The 14,032-nt window shown below is 43.1% G+C and overlaps 1 long non-coding RNA gene across 1 annotated transcript; it reads right to left on the bottom strand.

Moving 5' to 3' along the window:
- Positions 1–10,166: 10,166 nt before the first annotated feature.
- Positions 10,167–12,061, bottom strand: LOC149331435 (uncharacterized). Its single transcript, XR_016284845.1, has 2 exons — positions 10,679–12,061; positions 10,167–10,648 (listed from the first exon to the last, which is right to left on the bottom strand). It is a non-coding gene; the product is annotated as an uncharacterized LOC149331435 (long non-coding RNA).
- Positions 12,062–14,032: the final 1,971 nt, after the last annotated feature.

Raw genomic sequence — 14,032 nt, 5'->3', positions numbered from 1 at the left:
TTTTCATGATGATGCTTTGGGTGCACAAACTGGGTAATGTTGGTCTTTACCTGTTAACAAAGGGCCCTAAATGATTAAAACGATATTTGGCAAATTCGATTTACAGTCTTCTCTTGCCATTTCTGACCTATCTTTCCTCAAACAGAACAGTGCCTTATTGAATTTGCATCACTTGTTAATGTCAGATTTAATTTTTTTCTTGCTCTAACCTTGCTTAGCTGCTAAGGGCCATTATTGCCCGAGAGGTATGTAGTGTGTGTACTGTACACACACAAAAATCGCTTCATTCAAATCTGCGCTATTTACAAAAAGGTACTTCGGTCCCGTCAAAATCTCGTATTTCAGTGCGACAAAACTGCCGGTAGTTCACGCTTATTCAACGGCCGTACAGCTTACCTGTCCTGACCGATGATGAAGCATGGCAATGCAGCGTGCTGCACGTGGCCATCGTGCTTTCGACAGCCCCCGGACCGACAGTCTATGAAGGGTCATTACATGCACTATGCGCGCGTTGCTTGTGGGTTGTGGTCTTTGCGGCTGCTTCACTATAGTTCTTTTTTTTTTTCCCTGTGCTCCTGTCACGACGTGGGGCCAGTTTATTTTAGAACATGCGAGGCCGATCGAGTGGCATCTATGAGGCGCCGCTAATGCTGCCAGTGCTGATGAACGGTCGCATAAGAATGACAAGACCAGTGAATGCATTAAACCCTCTGGTCGGGCTCTCTTTATTCCGAACTCTATTTTCGGTCCCCTTACCTTTAATTTCAAATCGGCATGATTTGAACAAATTTTCAGTCCCTTAACAGTTTGAAGTATTGAGACTTCGAGATATGCCCGACCATTGGCGCGTGGCGTTGCAACGATATATATCCTTTTCACGGCGCGCGCACAATTTGGCTCTAAACGTGATGGTCCTTGCCTTCATCTTCAAAAGTCTTGGCGCAAATCTCAAAAGTTTACTCGCAACAAACATAAATATAAGACTGCTCAAAGAGAGCAGCACGCGGCTACAAAACCACCGTGCCGCACACACGTGTCCACTCTTGGCACCCTCAGTTCGAATAGAATTTGACCAAAAGTTTGAGCTAAGAAAGCGAGCACGAAACAACGAGAGTTCTCCGTGAGTGCGTGTGTTTGAGGAAGGGTCGTGCTCAATAGGTTTTGCCACTAAAAGCACTGATCGTGGTGCTTGCGTGCGGTACAGCGAAACGGTGATATCGATACGAGATGGAAGTACGCGTTATATGTTGTTCCGCAGCTGGCGCTTCTATAGTCCTCACAATGAAAAGTGGAAGGATTGATTTTTTTTCCTGCAAAACAAACCTCGAGTAGAACCCCGCTGTTACGTTCGCGGTTGCTGCGTTTTACCAGTGCTACGTTTTCATGAGCCAGTCCAGCTGCCATAGATCGAAACCCATGTATACGTAATTGAAACTCGATCGCCTGTATCTGTTACATAATGCAATTGTTGCATTATTTCCGCATCGCATGCCGTGGAAGTCGCCTCGCGGTGATAGTTTACACCGTTCCGGCATTTGTTCAATGCGTGTGCAATGTCAGTGCCGGGTAGAAAAAGCGAAACTATACACTCTATCGGCGCTTGTCCGCCGCTGTGTTAGGCGACTTCTGGCGGGAAGCCCCCACGACAAAGTGAGCGCGCTTACTGAATAGGTGATTTTTGGTGCGGCTGTTGGCACAGTTACATCGCCGCTGTGATGCCAGCGCGAACGACCCTAACGCACGAAAACGAAACTATGCCGCGGCAGACGGCACACGAGATGCAGTTGCGCGCGTTGGCTCCGACGGTTTTGTTTCTGCCATCCGCTTTATTCTTGTCACCCGCACCTTAAGATACACAATTTCGAGATTCCAATAGGCGATGATCCTATGGGATTAATGTGGCCACCGCGAAAAAGCGAAGAGGAGCGCGCGTACCGCACCTTCGCACGCTCTAGGCATGCTCCCTCTTAGCTGCTAAAACCCTTCCACAGACAGCTGCTCAGAAGCGGAATCAAAATTTGAGCTATATATATAGTTGGCATAGCATCATGGAAAAAATGGCACACTCATCACTTGTGTTGTTTGGTCTTCTTTGCTCATGCAGAACGATCCTGAGAACCACACAGCCTTGCTAATTCCAGAAAAGGATGTGACGCACACGTCATAATAATAAAAAAAACTGCAGGCAACAGTGCATAATTTTTTTTCACGCTAAACATTCATCTGTTACCTGGCTGTTACTTTTTTTTTTTGCGGTCCTATGAAAAACTCTGCAGCAATGTGTTTTGTTGCATTTGATGCTCTGGTGCATTTAACAACTATACCGTATTGTGCGTTTTTATTGTAAAGACTTTCAAAATTTTTCTTACCTCAACCGCTGGCTCGTTCGCGGTGAAACTGCACACAGAGCTTGCGTATTATGGTAACTTTTGTATCGTAGCAAGTTTTACAACGGTACTTACTTAGTTCAGCCGTGCATGATGCAAAAGCGCAATCGTGTGCGTCGAGATCGGCGTACCGAAGCCCAAAACACCGTTTTTTTGCTGAAGGGCGGCAGTAGCGCCATCTGTCGTCTGCAGTAAAAAGCGTCACAAGGCGTTGCAAGGAGCGCGGGGGCCTTTTCGTCTGCTTCAACTGAAGCGCTTCGAACATTTTCGGCCAACTGAGCGGAAAAAATGCCAGAATCAACTATTTTGACGATGCTTTGCCATTAAAAGAATATTGTTTGACGTCTTTTTTTCGTCCAATGATTTTATTCAATTCAGCTTATATCGTCTGCTTTCGTGGCTCTCCTAAAGCGTCGGAGGACGACGTCGCGTAGTCCTGAGCTGTGTTCTCCTTGTTTAATTTCGTTGTGGAAGACAGATGGCGCTACTGCCGCCCTTCAGCAAAAACTCGGTGTTTTGGGCTTCGGTACGCCGATCTCGACACACACGATTGCGTTTTTGCATCATGCACGGCTCAACTAAGTAAGTACCGTTGTAAAACTTGCTGCGATACAAAAGTTACCATAATACGCAAGCTCTGTGTGCAGTTTCACCGCAAAGGAGCCAGCGGTTGAGGTAAGAAAAATTTTGAAAGTCTTTACGATAAAAACGCACAATACGGTATGTGGACACTTGAGTGCACTCTCAACTCTCGCTTTAGGTCGTACACACATATGTGTAGCCCAAAAAAATTTAACTTCATATTGTCTCTCCCAGATGCACACAAATCACATACATCACCACCTGGACAACATGACCACAGATTTCATGCATATTCAAGAATGCTGATTCCATGGCTGCAGTTGAGGTTTTCGGCCAGAAGCATGGGTAATGGGGCGAGCTGGCACAGGTTGATTGCTTGCAACAGAGATGTAATCACTAGCGAAATGCGTCGTAGTATGTGCACCGACATTTGCAGCTGAACTGGTTTTTACTGAAATGTGAAATTTTTAGTAGTCACTGAAGAAGAAAATAAGTAAAGCGTGTATTGCAGAAACAAAAAAAATAAATAAAATTAATTCAGCTGGTGAATGTGAGAGTTTTCAGTTGCAAAGTATATATGCCAATCCTAATTTATCTTTGAGAAAGTACTCTACAAGCTATAATTAGTCCAAAAGTGATGGCCTACAGAGTGTTTCACTGAAGATGTGGCAATTTTTTAAATAGATTAAATACAGCTAAGATATTTATTTAACCCGCAGGCTTGTAAATTAATATATAATATTTAACTTTTTACCAGTTACAGTAATGCCCCTTATTATAGCTGACCATAATATCCGCATCAGTTTTTAGATTTCTCAAATTGTGATTCTCTCGGCTGCAGTGCACTGAGTTTGGGGTGCCCAAATGGGCGAAACTGCACGGGCCAGGTGCACTCGCAGCCACGCCTATGAGTGCATACCCAGCTCTTTCCTCGAGCAGTTCCCACTGCGGTCACTAAAGTATATACACACTTCATTCCCTACTACTGTTTTTCAAGCTCAGCCAGTGTAAAAGCAGATCCCTTTAAGAGCTGTTAATTCCTTATAAAAGAACTAATCCCAGCTGGGACACACCTTGCACAGAAAGATTACAGCAGAAGCCTTAACACAGCTGCAATACATGCAGGTTTTTGACTGGTATCAACTGAAAATGTAGACAGTTTAGTCTGACAAATCCCAACTGACCCCTGCTGAGATCACACACAACCCTGTGGTTTCCATAGCTGGTGACCACTCGAAATCTGCCATGCTTGTGAAGTTGACCTGCTATTGACTAGGACAAACATTTGGCTTTTATTATGTCATTAACTAGAACTATTTGCAATGATATTTCAGGCACACTTCAGTTTTGATTACACAGTTTCACTTGGTTCCAGCTCGAACAGTGAAGCTGCTTTGCAAGAGAAGGTGTGGCATCATATATTAGCAAACAGCTATGATTCTTAATTTGAAACTGTGGCCAACAGATTTCTGGTTGAGGCTGAGCGATATTAGTTCATATCAGCTGCAACTATGTCAAATTCTCAGTTTAGGATGTTTCCCTTGCACGTATGTAAATCCAGATGGCAATTGCCCAGTGAAAGCAAATTATATTCACCTGAACTATAGCTTATCTACTGTCTTCATGACTGTAGAAAAAAAGGTTTAAAGCTCCTTCAAGTAAGTGCAATATCAGTACAAGACCTACTTAATTTTCATTGAAAGGTATGATGGCATTTTCATCGAGCAGAGAGATACAGTAGGGATTAGAACTGCAATGTGGGACATGTGTCATATGGTTACTTGGTCATCACAAAGCTGAACTTTTCTTATTAAATAGAAGTAGAAATAATTTGCTTATTAATTGTTCAGATGTCAGGTTGAAAGCTCTTGACTTTAGTTGTTACCAAAGCTGCTGAGGCAAGAAAATTGTGTAAAGCACACATTTTACCCCATTGAAGGTGAAGCATGGAAGAACATACCATCAGATGAACCTGTGCTCACTGAAAAAATAATGCAGACAGTACAATAAGAGCCAACAGCCCCTGTGAAATAATTTAAAGGCCCAGATTGCAGTATAAATCAATCATAAATCAATATGTTCAGAATAATGTTTGCAAAGTTTCAAATCAGGTCATTTACTGAGCAGAACAAAAAAAATGTACTGCACTCGTTCTGTTCACACATTTTTGAAAAGGCATGAATGAATGCCTGACAGTGTAACAGACCTCTTAGCTGTTTTTCTTCCATTCACACAATATTAAATTAAAGATTACGAACAGCCTGACAATTGTAGATACATAAAGGCAAACTGTGCAATTACTCCTACCGGAAGCAAAAGAATCAAAACAAGCAAAAGCTACAAGAAACAATTATTACAGGTACAACAAATACAGATTAATTTTTTTTTCTTTTTGAAATGTTAGTCATTCTGATCCTAGTGTATCAATAATGAGAGTGTGATATTGCAAGAAGTGTGCTATAAAGTAGAATTCCTTTTCATGACATAGATTATATTGTGCCGCGATTATACATTGTCAGCCTCACCTTATTTATGTTCTTTCCCAAGATGCCATCTTGGAAAGGCACTTTCATTTAACCTGCACGCACACACACACATCTTTTTCGCTGCCAGAAAACTGCGCGTGGTAATGCAGCAAAACACTGAAGAATAATACAGCAGCTTCAGCTGCCCCTTAGGTTGTGCACAGATGGTACAGTAAAGAGCTCTTTGTGTGATCCACCAAAGCTGTCAGGTACATATATGCCAGTGTGCTGCCTTCCTGTACCTGGCTAAATTTTGTGGTTCCGCAACTTTCGATGGGAAGTGGATTTTGTTGAAAAGTTTCATATCTAAAAATGGTGATGAGTAATGTCTGTTTGTAAAAAAGACTATGGAAAGACCTAGAAACAGGAAAATGCGAACACTTGGTGACATAAGACAGCTATTCAAAACACATTTGAAACATTCTTCAAGCTTTATTGCCCACATGGAAAACATGAAGGAATTGAAACAAATATTGTAATACCTTATCTAAGAGTATCATATCTGAGTTCTAATATTTTTTTTTTCTCATGGATACTAGAGTCAAGGATTTCACATTAAAGAGCAACCACAGAATCTTCCGTAATGTGACACAAACATACCATAAGCTAAGCTACCACTATAGTATAAGAGAATATGCTAGAATATTTGATTCAGTTCACATATTCCATTGAATTTCAGCTGCAGGAGAGAGAACCGCGATTAAGTAAAATACCACTCTATCGTTAGCCTTTGAAATATTCCTGAAAGAGATCATTTTTTTTTTGTGCGTTAGCTGATATTCCATTCTCAGAAAATGATTTAAGCATATAATTTATGTTTTCCTGCAACTAATGCATTGCTGTCTCAGAGTGTACTTGATCTGTGGGCAAAACTGCGCTGTCCATGCACTGGAAGACCAAGCACCTGAAGTTATCGAGCTGAAGCCACTAGTGATTAAATTTTTTTAAAGAGTATGGAAGATAAAATAGAATCCAGCAGTTTACCAGCCTCTATATATTGGCAGTTTACCACCAGGTTCAGTTTGGTTATTTAATTTAATAATGAACGACTATACAAAAAATTCTCAAGGATAGCGAAAAACAGAGCTCAAAAGCCAAGCAGGTACAGTTTGCTTGGTAAAATCCTATGTTTCATCACATCAAAGATTTTCTGAACACTGAGAAAAAAAGTGCAGTTAAACAATTTGTCAAATGACGAATACAGCTCAGCTGCAAATTTGTCAAGAATTAATGCAATGCCCCTTCTTGTAATATCGCGTTCCTGATGATTAAAAAAAACAGAGACAGTTAAAAAATTTTTTCATGCATTCAAATAGGAATTTTTCTAGTATTTGGGATGGGGTCAATGACAGGTAAATTGGTCAGTAGTTCTCAATGCATATTTTGCCTTCCCTTTAATAGTGGCCTATATCAAAGCTTATCAAATCATATGACAGAATTTTCCTGAAACCCTTCAGTCAAAAAGAACGGAATGTTTGCAAGAACATGATGATACCATGGTAGCAATGAAGTGGGCATATTTCACCTAAAAGTGCACTAACTTGGACAGATCCCCCTTCGAGAGCCTCAGAATGCATGTTAAAGCAGGTGAAAGTTTTTTTTAGTGCACAAGTGGTGTTGTGTTGTGTTACTGCCATTCTTGTTGCAAGCCTGAAATATTGATTGAAATTATCAGCTTTTTATGATGGATTATTCAGCAAACCATCAGTGCATTGAGAGACCTTATCTCTTCCGTGAAGAGGGTTAATCTGCGACACCTTTGCAGGGTTTTTTGTTTAATTAATAATAACAGTAACAATGATGATAATGCTTTGTATGCATTAAAACAACTCTAAGTCTAAGAAATGCTTCTGAAATACTTTGGATGCAACTGCAGTACAAGCACACACATTCGCATGAAGGCACAAAATAATCTTGTGACAACATAAGAGGATCTCTTTTGCAGCCTTCTTGTTCCTGACAAACCTTTCACCACTCCCCAACTTCGTTCTCTTCAGTGCATCCTCTTAAGATACACCCCTCACCCCTGGCAATTTTTTTGTCTACCGTCTCAGAGCTTCCCCCTGCATGCCCCATTTGCTATCATCCCTATGCTAATCAGGAACGTGCCCTCTTTTCTGCCCCATAATCATCATCATCAGCCTGACTATGCCCACTGCAGGGCAAAGGCCTCTCCCATGTCTCTCCAATTAACCCTGTCCTGTGCACAGTTGCAGGCACCGTATCCCCGCAAACTTCTTAATCTCATCCGCCCACCTAACTTTCTGTCGTCCCCTGCTACGTTTGCTTTCTCTTGGAATCCACTCCGTCACCCTTGAGGACCAGCGGTTATCTTGCCTTCGCATTACATGCCCTGCCCAAGCCCAATTCTTCCCGTTGATTTCGACTAGGATGTCATTAACCCGCGTTTGTTCTCTCACCCACTCCGCCCTCTTGCGATCTCTTAACGTTACACCTACCATTTTTCTTTCCATAGCTCACTGTGCTGTCCTTAAGTTAAGCTGAACCCCACTGACTTTCAATTACAGCATTACCCATAGCATCGGACAAGCTGATATGGACCAGATGGCTTTGGTGACCCTGGCACAAGATATCCACGGCGCTTCATGTTGCATCATAATAAATCTGTTTCTATCTCTCTCTTAGACACACATGCAGCTGCTGCAGCATCCATGTATGCGTGTGTTCCTTAATTTGAATGTGGGTGTTTGCGCTGCAGTTACATCTGAAGTGTCAAACAAACTTGCCTGAAACCTCGTTTTCCTCTTAATATATTTTGTTTACTGGTGATTATGTTGGAGTGCCTGTCTATTCTTTAGCTTAAGCTAGGTGGGTGCCATATATCAACTTTCTTCCCTTTGTGTAAATTAAATGGATGATTTGTTGCTTCACCCCACGTCTTTAAATAATGCTGCTCATTCACCTACTTCTTTTTTGTATAGTATATAGGACAGTTGATCGCATGCTTTTGTTCTGCTGTTCAGTATGCTGTAATGAGTATGTGTGTGCAGTTCACGACCACATAGAATGAGACCATGGTTTTATGCGGTTTATCGTACGTCCCAAAGTGACTCAGACTATGAGGGACGCCGTAGTGGTGGGCTGTGGATAATTTCGACCACTTGGGGTTCTTTAACGTGCACCAACATCGCACAGTACAAAAGGCTTCTAGCATTGCACCTTCATTGAAATGAGGCCAACAAGACCGGGATCAGGCCCACATCTTTCAGGTCAGCAGCCGAGCACCACAACTACTAAGCCACCATGGCGGCTTGCCCATGCTTTTCATTCAGTGTTTCAGTATATACACTGCATTTGTCATCACCTGTTGCGTCACCTTGACAAGCCACTGACAGCAGTAGCTTTTTGTGGCTGCTCCCTCTTTGCACGAAAAGAAAATTCAATTTGAATTTAAAGAAATTATGCATTAAAATATTTTGTTCCATCACCTTACTTATTCACTCTCAAGGCTCAAGGGCATTATTTAGAGAAATGGGTGAACAGAACAAATCATTAACAGAACAAATCAGTTGCAGCTTTCTTGAAGGCGATGTTATTGACGATCACAGTGACAAAGGCAAAAAAGTAGTTCCAGTCGTTACTGGTGTGTGGATAAAATGAACATATGACGTGCGAGAACACAGACTTTAAACATGTGGTCATTACGTGATGAAATATAGGGCTCATTGTAGTGCTCGTGAAAAGCTGAACATCAGTGCACCAGAGAAAAGGAATAGAAGTTGTAAAACAGAAAACAAGACTCTCTGTAGTGTTGAAACTGAATGGTAAAAAGAAAGAAAAATTTATAGTAAAGCAAAAGAAATATCAATATTGTTTTGACAAATTTGGCATCAAAAAAAGGGCATTTGAAATGTTAAAAACATCTTGCCATCCTAATATCACTCCCAAATTTTAAGAAGAATTGCAGACAATTTTAGAGTGTGTGGTAAAATAACTATTTTGATTCAAATTTAATACCCGCCTTTGCTGCTCTGCCAATGCCAAAACTGGTAAAAATTTTTCTCGAAACATGTAATACCTAGGAGCACAATTTGAAACACTTTTTGTATAATGTGTCCATACCTCTGGATTGTAAAGTTGAGATTTCGGGGCATGGTCAAAGGTGTCTACCACTCATATTAATAAGACAGCAAGAGCTGAATTGCAACTATCCAACATTAAAATGATCATTACACTGCAAGATCAAATAGCCCCAGTTGAAGGACTCATTGTGCTTCTGCAAGTTCCAGCGGTTCTCGCTAAGCTGGTCCCAACAATACATGATCCCAGCTCTTTGAACAGCACTTCAAAAAACCTTGTTAGCAGAAGCACGAAGTTGGCAGTGCACAAAGTGCCATGAAATTACGTCCGACCATGCTCACGTCGAGGACCTCATTTCAACAGCAACTAACATACACAAATATCTACACAGTAGCAAGATTTATTACAATGAAAAAAAGGTTTTCCTTGCTGCTAACCAATACCAAGTTGCCGATTTTGAGTATTTGTGACACCTACGGACAAATGAAATGTGCCGTGTGAATTACTTCTGCTTATATGCATTGCTTACAAGGGGAGTTATTATTGAGAAAGTTGGCTTAGAATTGAAGAAAGCATATCATATCAGCTTGAGTAGTTTAAGCACACAAAGAAGGAATGAAGACATGGGAAATGAGCTGCAACCAAACAATTTATTTCCTGGCTGAAGCACTTACAGAGGAAGAAATGAATCATTATCAGTATGGCTTCAATGCAAAGCAATACTGCAATTCAATAAGAAATTCAAAAGACAAGCCAGTTATGAAAGTTGTTCACGTGCCATCATGTCTAAGCTATTATAACCGGTACCCTAATCTCTTAAAAGACGTTCAATCTCATAGGTAAATGAATTTGTCTTAAAGGGGGAGGGGTATACTCCATTGCCACGCCATCTAGCATGACCTACTGACAGAATTAAGTATTCCCACAGAACACCACTGCAGTACACCAATTGTCTGGAATGTCTTTTCTGCCACCCATGCTTTCTAACACAAAATGTACGTGGATTCAAGCAAGACAGCTTGAGGGAAGTCGTACAAAACAATTAAGGATTCCGAACCTGATGGCCACCTTTTTGACGTTAATTGAGGAATATATTGTGGGCTTAGGGCACAACTGCTGTTAGCTTTGGTGCATAGGGCACACTGTGTCGTGAAGTTTCTATTTTGCCTTAATAGTAGAATGAAACTTTGGTCACTGACCATGTCGAACACATTGATTGACATTTCAGAACCCTAACAGGTTGCTCGTTCAAAATGAAGGACTGGTCATGAAAAAGCAGCTCCTTAACTAATCAGGGCAATGACTTTGCATACGCCTAGTGAAGGTTTGTTTCCCTTTGTTCTGATTACTGTCTTCAGCATCGTCTATATTATAAAGGATTCCAGGTGCAGCCACACTTACAAATTTCTTTCAGTGGCAAAGATTTCCACATTCTCCCAAGCAATTTCGCGCCCTGGTTGTGCACGTTCTGCCGCAGCAGCTGTTCGATTCCTGCCGACATCACTGCGATGCTCTTTCAGCCGCCTGGGTATGTTTCTAGCTGTCTCCCCCTACGTAGACCGAATTAAACGTCGCAAGGTAAACGATTCCAGGGAACTTCGAACGAGGCAGAGCATCTTCAACATTTGCACAATCCCCGCGCAATTTACCAGTTAGGACGTGGGCAATATTCACCTGGTGCGTTTTGAAAACTCCTGCCCTTCGTCTAGAATGTACAGGGTCGTCCACTCTTAGAACGAACATGCTAGTGCGTGGCCCCACTCAGGAGGGCCACTGCGCACGACACGGCCGCGCATCGAAGCGAAGTGGTAGATGTCGTGAAGCACCACGTCCAGGTCCAACTTCTCCTGCGCCACTTGACTGCGATGAGCGGCCGTGCCGGACGCAGTGGCCCTCCAGAGTGAGGCCACGCACTCGTGTGTTAAGGGTGGACGACCTTGTACATACGGAACCACTGCTCGCTTCAAGTGACGAATGCCTCGGAGACTGCAAAACCACGGTGCCTGGATCGTATTTATGACCCTGGCCCCACGTTGTAATGAATTCACATTATTAACTTGCATATCCTCCGCGCAAATCAGGTTGAATGCTCGAAATGAATGAGCGCACATATTCATGTCGATTAATTATAACAAGATTTTCCGGAGAAAGCTGGAGCGTCTTCGAAGGCACTGCACAAGCGCGAGCACCCAAACAACGCAAGCACACAAGAGTCCTTTCACAACGAATCAAGCGATCACAACGCGTCACGCAAAAGACAAGGTCACATATACACGGTGGGAATGATGCAAAACGCCTGCATGACCATAGGAAACTTTACCACACCGCCTAAAATCGAAGCGCGACCCCGAAATCACACGTCCAGGCGTGGACAGAGGCTGACCAAACAAGCAAACGATGAAAAAACGGCGGCTCAAATCCCGTCCGACAACAATAAACGAAGCCAAGGCAATCCATGGGTGAAAATAACGCTTTGGGCCGGCTTTTCGTTATTTCCACCGGGTAGCAATAACGCTTTGGCTTGGATTTCCGTTATTCTCACCCGGTCGCAATAACGCCGGCCTCCAATATCTAGACATGTAGACGGCTTCCTAGACGTCACACTAGACGTCTTGTCGGACGTCTAGAGAATGGCCGGCGTTATTGCGACCGGGTGAGAATAACGGAAATCCAAGCCAAAGCGTTATTGCGACCCGGTGGAAATAACGAAAAGCCAGCCCAAAGCGTTATTTTCACCCATGGATTGCCTTGGCTTCGTTTATTGTTGTCGGACGGGTTTTGAGCCGCCGTTTTTGCATCGTTTGCTTGTTTGGTCAGCCTCTGTCCACGCCTGGACGTGTGATTTCGGGGTCGCGCTTCGATTTTAGGCGGTGTGGTAAAGTTTCCTATGGTCATGCATCCTATGGCATTTTCCTATGGCATTTTGCATCATTCCCACCGTGTATATGTGACCTTGACTTTTGCGTGACGCGTTGTGATCGCTGGATTCGTTGTGAAAGGACTCTTCTGTGCTTGCGTTGTTTGGGTGCTCGCGCTTGTGCAGTGCCTTCGAGGACGCTCCACCTTTCTCCGGAAAGTCTTGTTATAATTAATCGACATGAATATGTGCGCTTATTTGTTTCGAGCATTCAACCTGATTTGCGCAGAGGATATGCATGTTAATAATGTGAATTCAGTACAACGTGGGGCCAGGGTCATAAATACGATCCAGGCACGGTGGTTTTGCAGTCCCTGAGGCATTCGTCAGTTGAAGCGAGCAGTGGTTCCGTATCTACAAGGTCGTCCACCCGTAGCACGCTAGTGCGTGGCCTCACTCTGGAGGGCCACTGTGTCCGGCACGGCCGCTCATCGCAGCCAAGTGGCGCAGGAGAAGTTGGACCTGGACGTGGTGCTTCACGTCATCTACCACTTCGCTTCGATGCGCGGCCGTGTCGTGCGCAGTGGCCCTCCAGAGTGGGGCCACGCACTAGCGTGTTCGTTCTAAGAGTGGACGACCCTGTACATTCTAGACGAAGGGCAAGAGTTTTCAAAACGCACCAGATGAATATTGCCCACGTGCTATAACTGGTAAATTGCGCGGGGATTGTGCAAATGTTGATGCTCTGCCTCGTTCGAAGTTCCCTGGAATCGTTTACCTTGCGACGATTAATTCGGTCTACGTAGGGGGAGACAGCTAGAAACATACCCAGGCGGCTGAAAGAGCATCGCAGTGATGTCGGCAGGAATCGAACAGCTGCTGTGGCAGAACATGCACAACCAGGGCGCGAAATTGCTATGGGAGAATGTGGAAATCTTTGCCACTGAAAGAAATTTGTAAGTGTGGCTGCACCTGGAATCCTTTATAATATAGATGATGCTGAAGACAGTCATCAGAACAAAGGGAAACAAACCTTCACCAGGCTTATGCAAAGTCATTGCCCTGATTAGTTAAGGAGCTGCTTTTTCATGACCGGTCCTTCATTTTGGACGAGCAATCTGTTAGGGTTCTGAAATGTCAATCAATGTGTTCGACATGGTCAGGGACCAAAGTTTCATTCTACTATTAAGGCAAAATGGAAACCACGACAAAGTGTGCCTTATGCACCGAAGCTAACAGCAGTTGTGCCCTAAGCCCACAATATATTCCACAATTAACATCAAAAAGGTGGCCTGAATCCTTAATTGTTTTGTACCACTTCTCTCAAGCGGTCTTTCCTGAATCCACGCACATTTTGTGTTAGGAAGCATGGGTGTCAGAAAAGACATTACAAACAATTGGTGTACTGCAGTGGTGTTCTGTGGGAATACTTAATTCTGTCAGTAGGTCATGCTAGATGGCGTGGCAGTGGAGTATACCCCTCCCCCTTTAAGACACATTCATTTACCTATGAGATTGAACGTCTTTTAAGAGATTAGGGTACCGGTTATAATAGCACAGACATGATGGCACGTGAACAACTTTCATAACTGGCTTGTCTTTTGAATTTCTTATTGAATTGCAGTATTGCTTTGCATTGA

The sequence above is a fragment of the Amblyomma mixtum genome, chromosome 8 (assembly GCF_055824585.1).
Source record: "Amblyomma mixtum isolate Tamu chromosome 8, ASM5582458v1, whole genome shotgun sequence".
Classification (NCBI taxonomy): domain Eukaryota; kingdom Metazoa; phylum Arthropoda; class Arachnida; order Ixodida; family Ixodidae; genus Amblyomma; species Amblyomma mixtum.
This window is presented reverse-complemented; position numbering and strand designations above follow the sequence as displayed.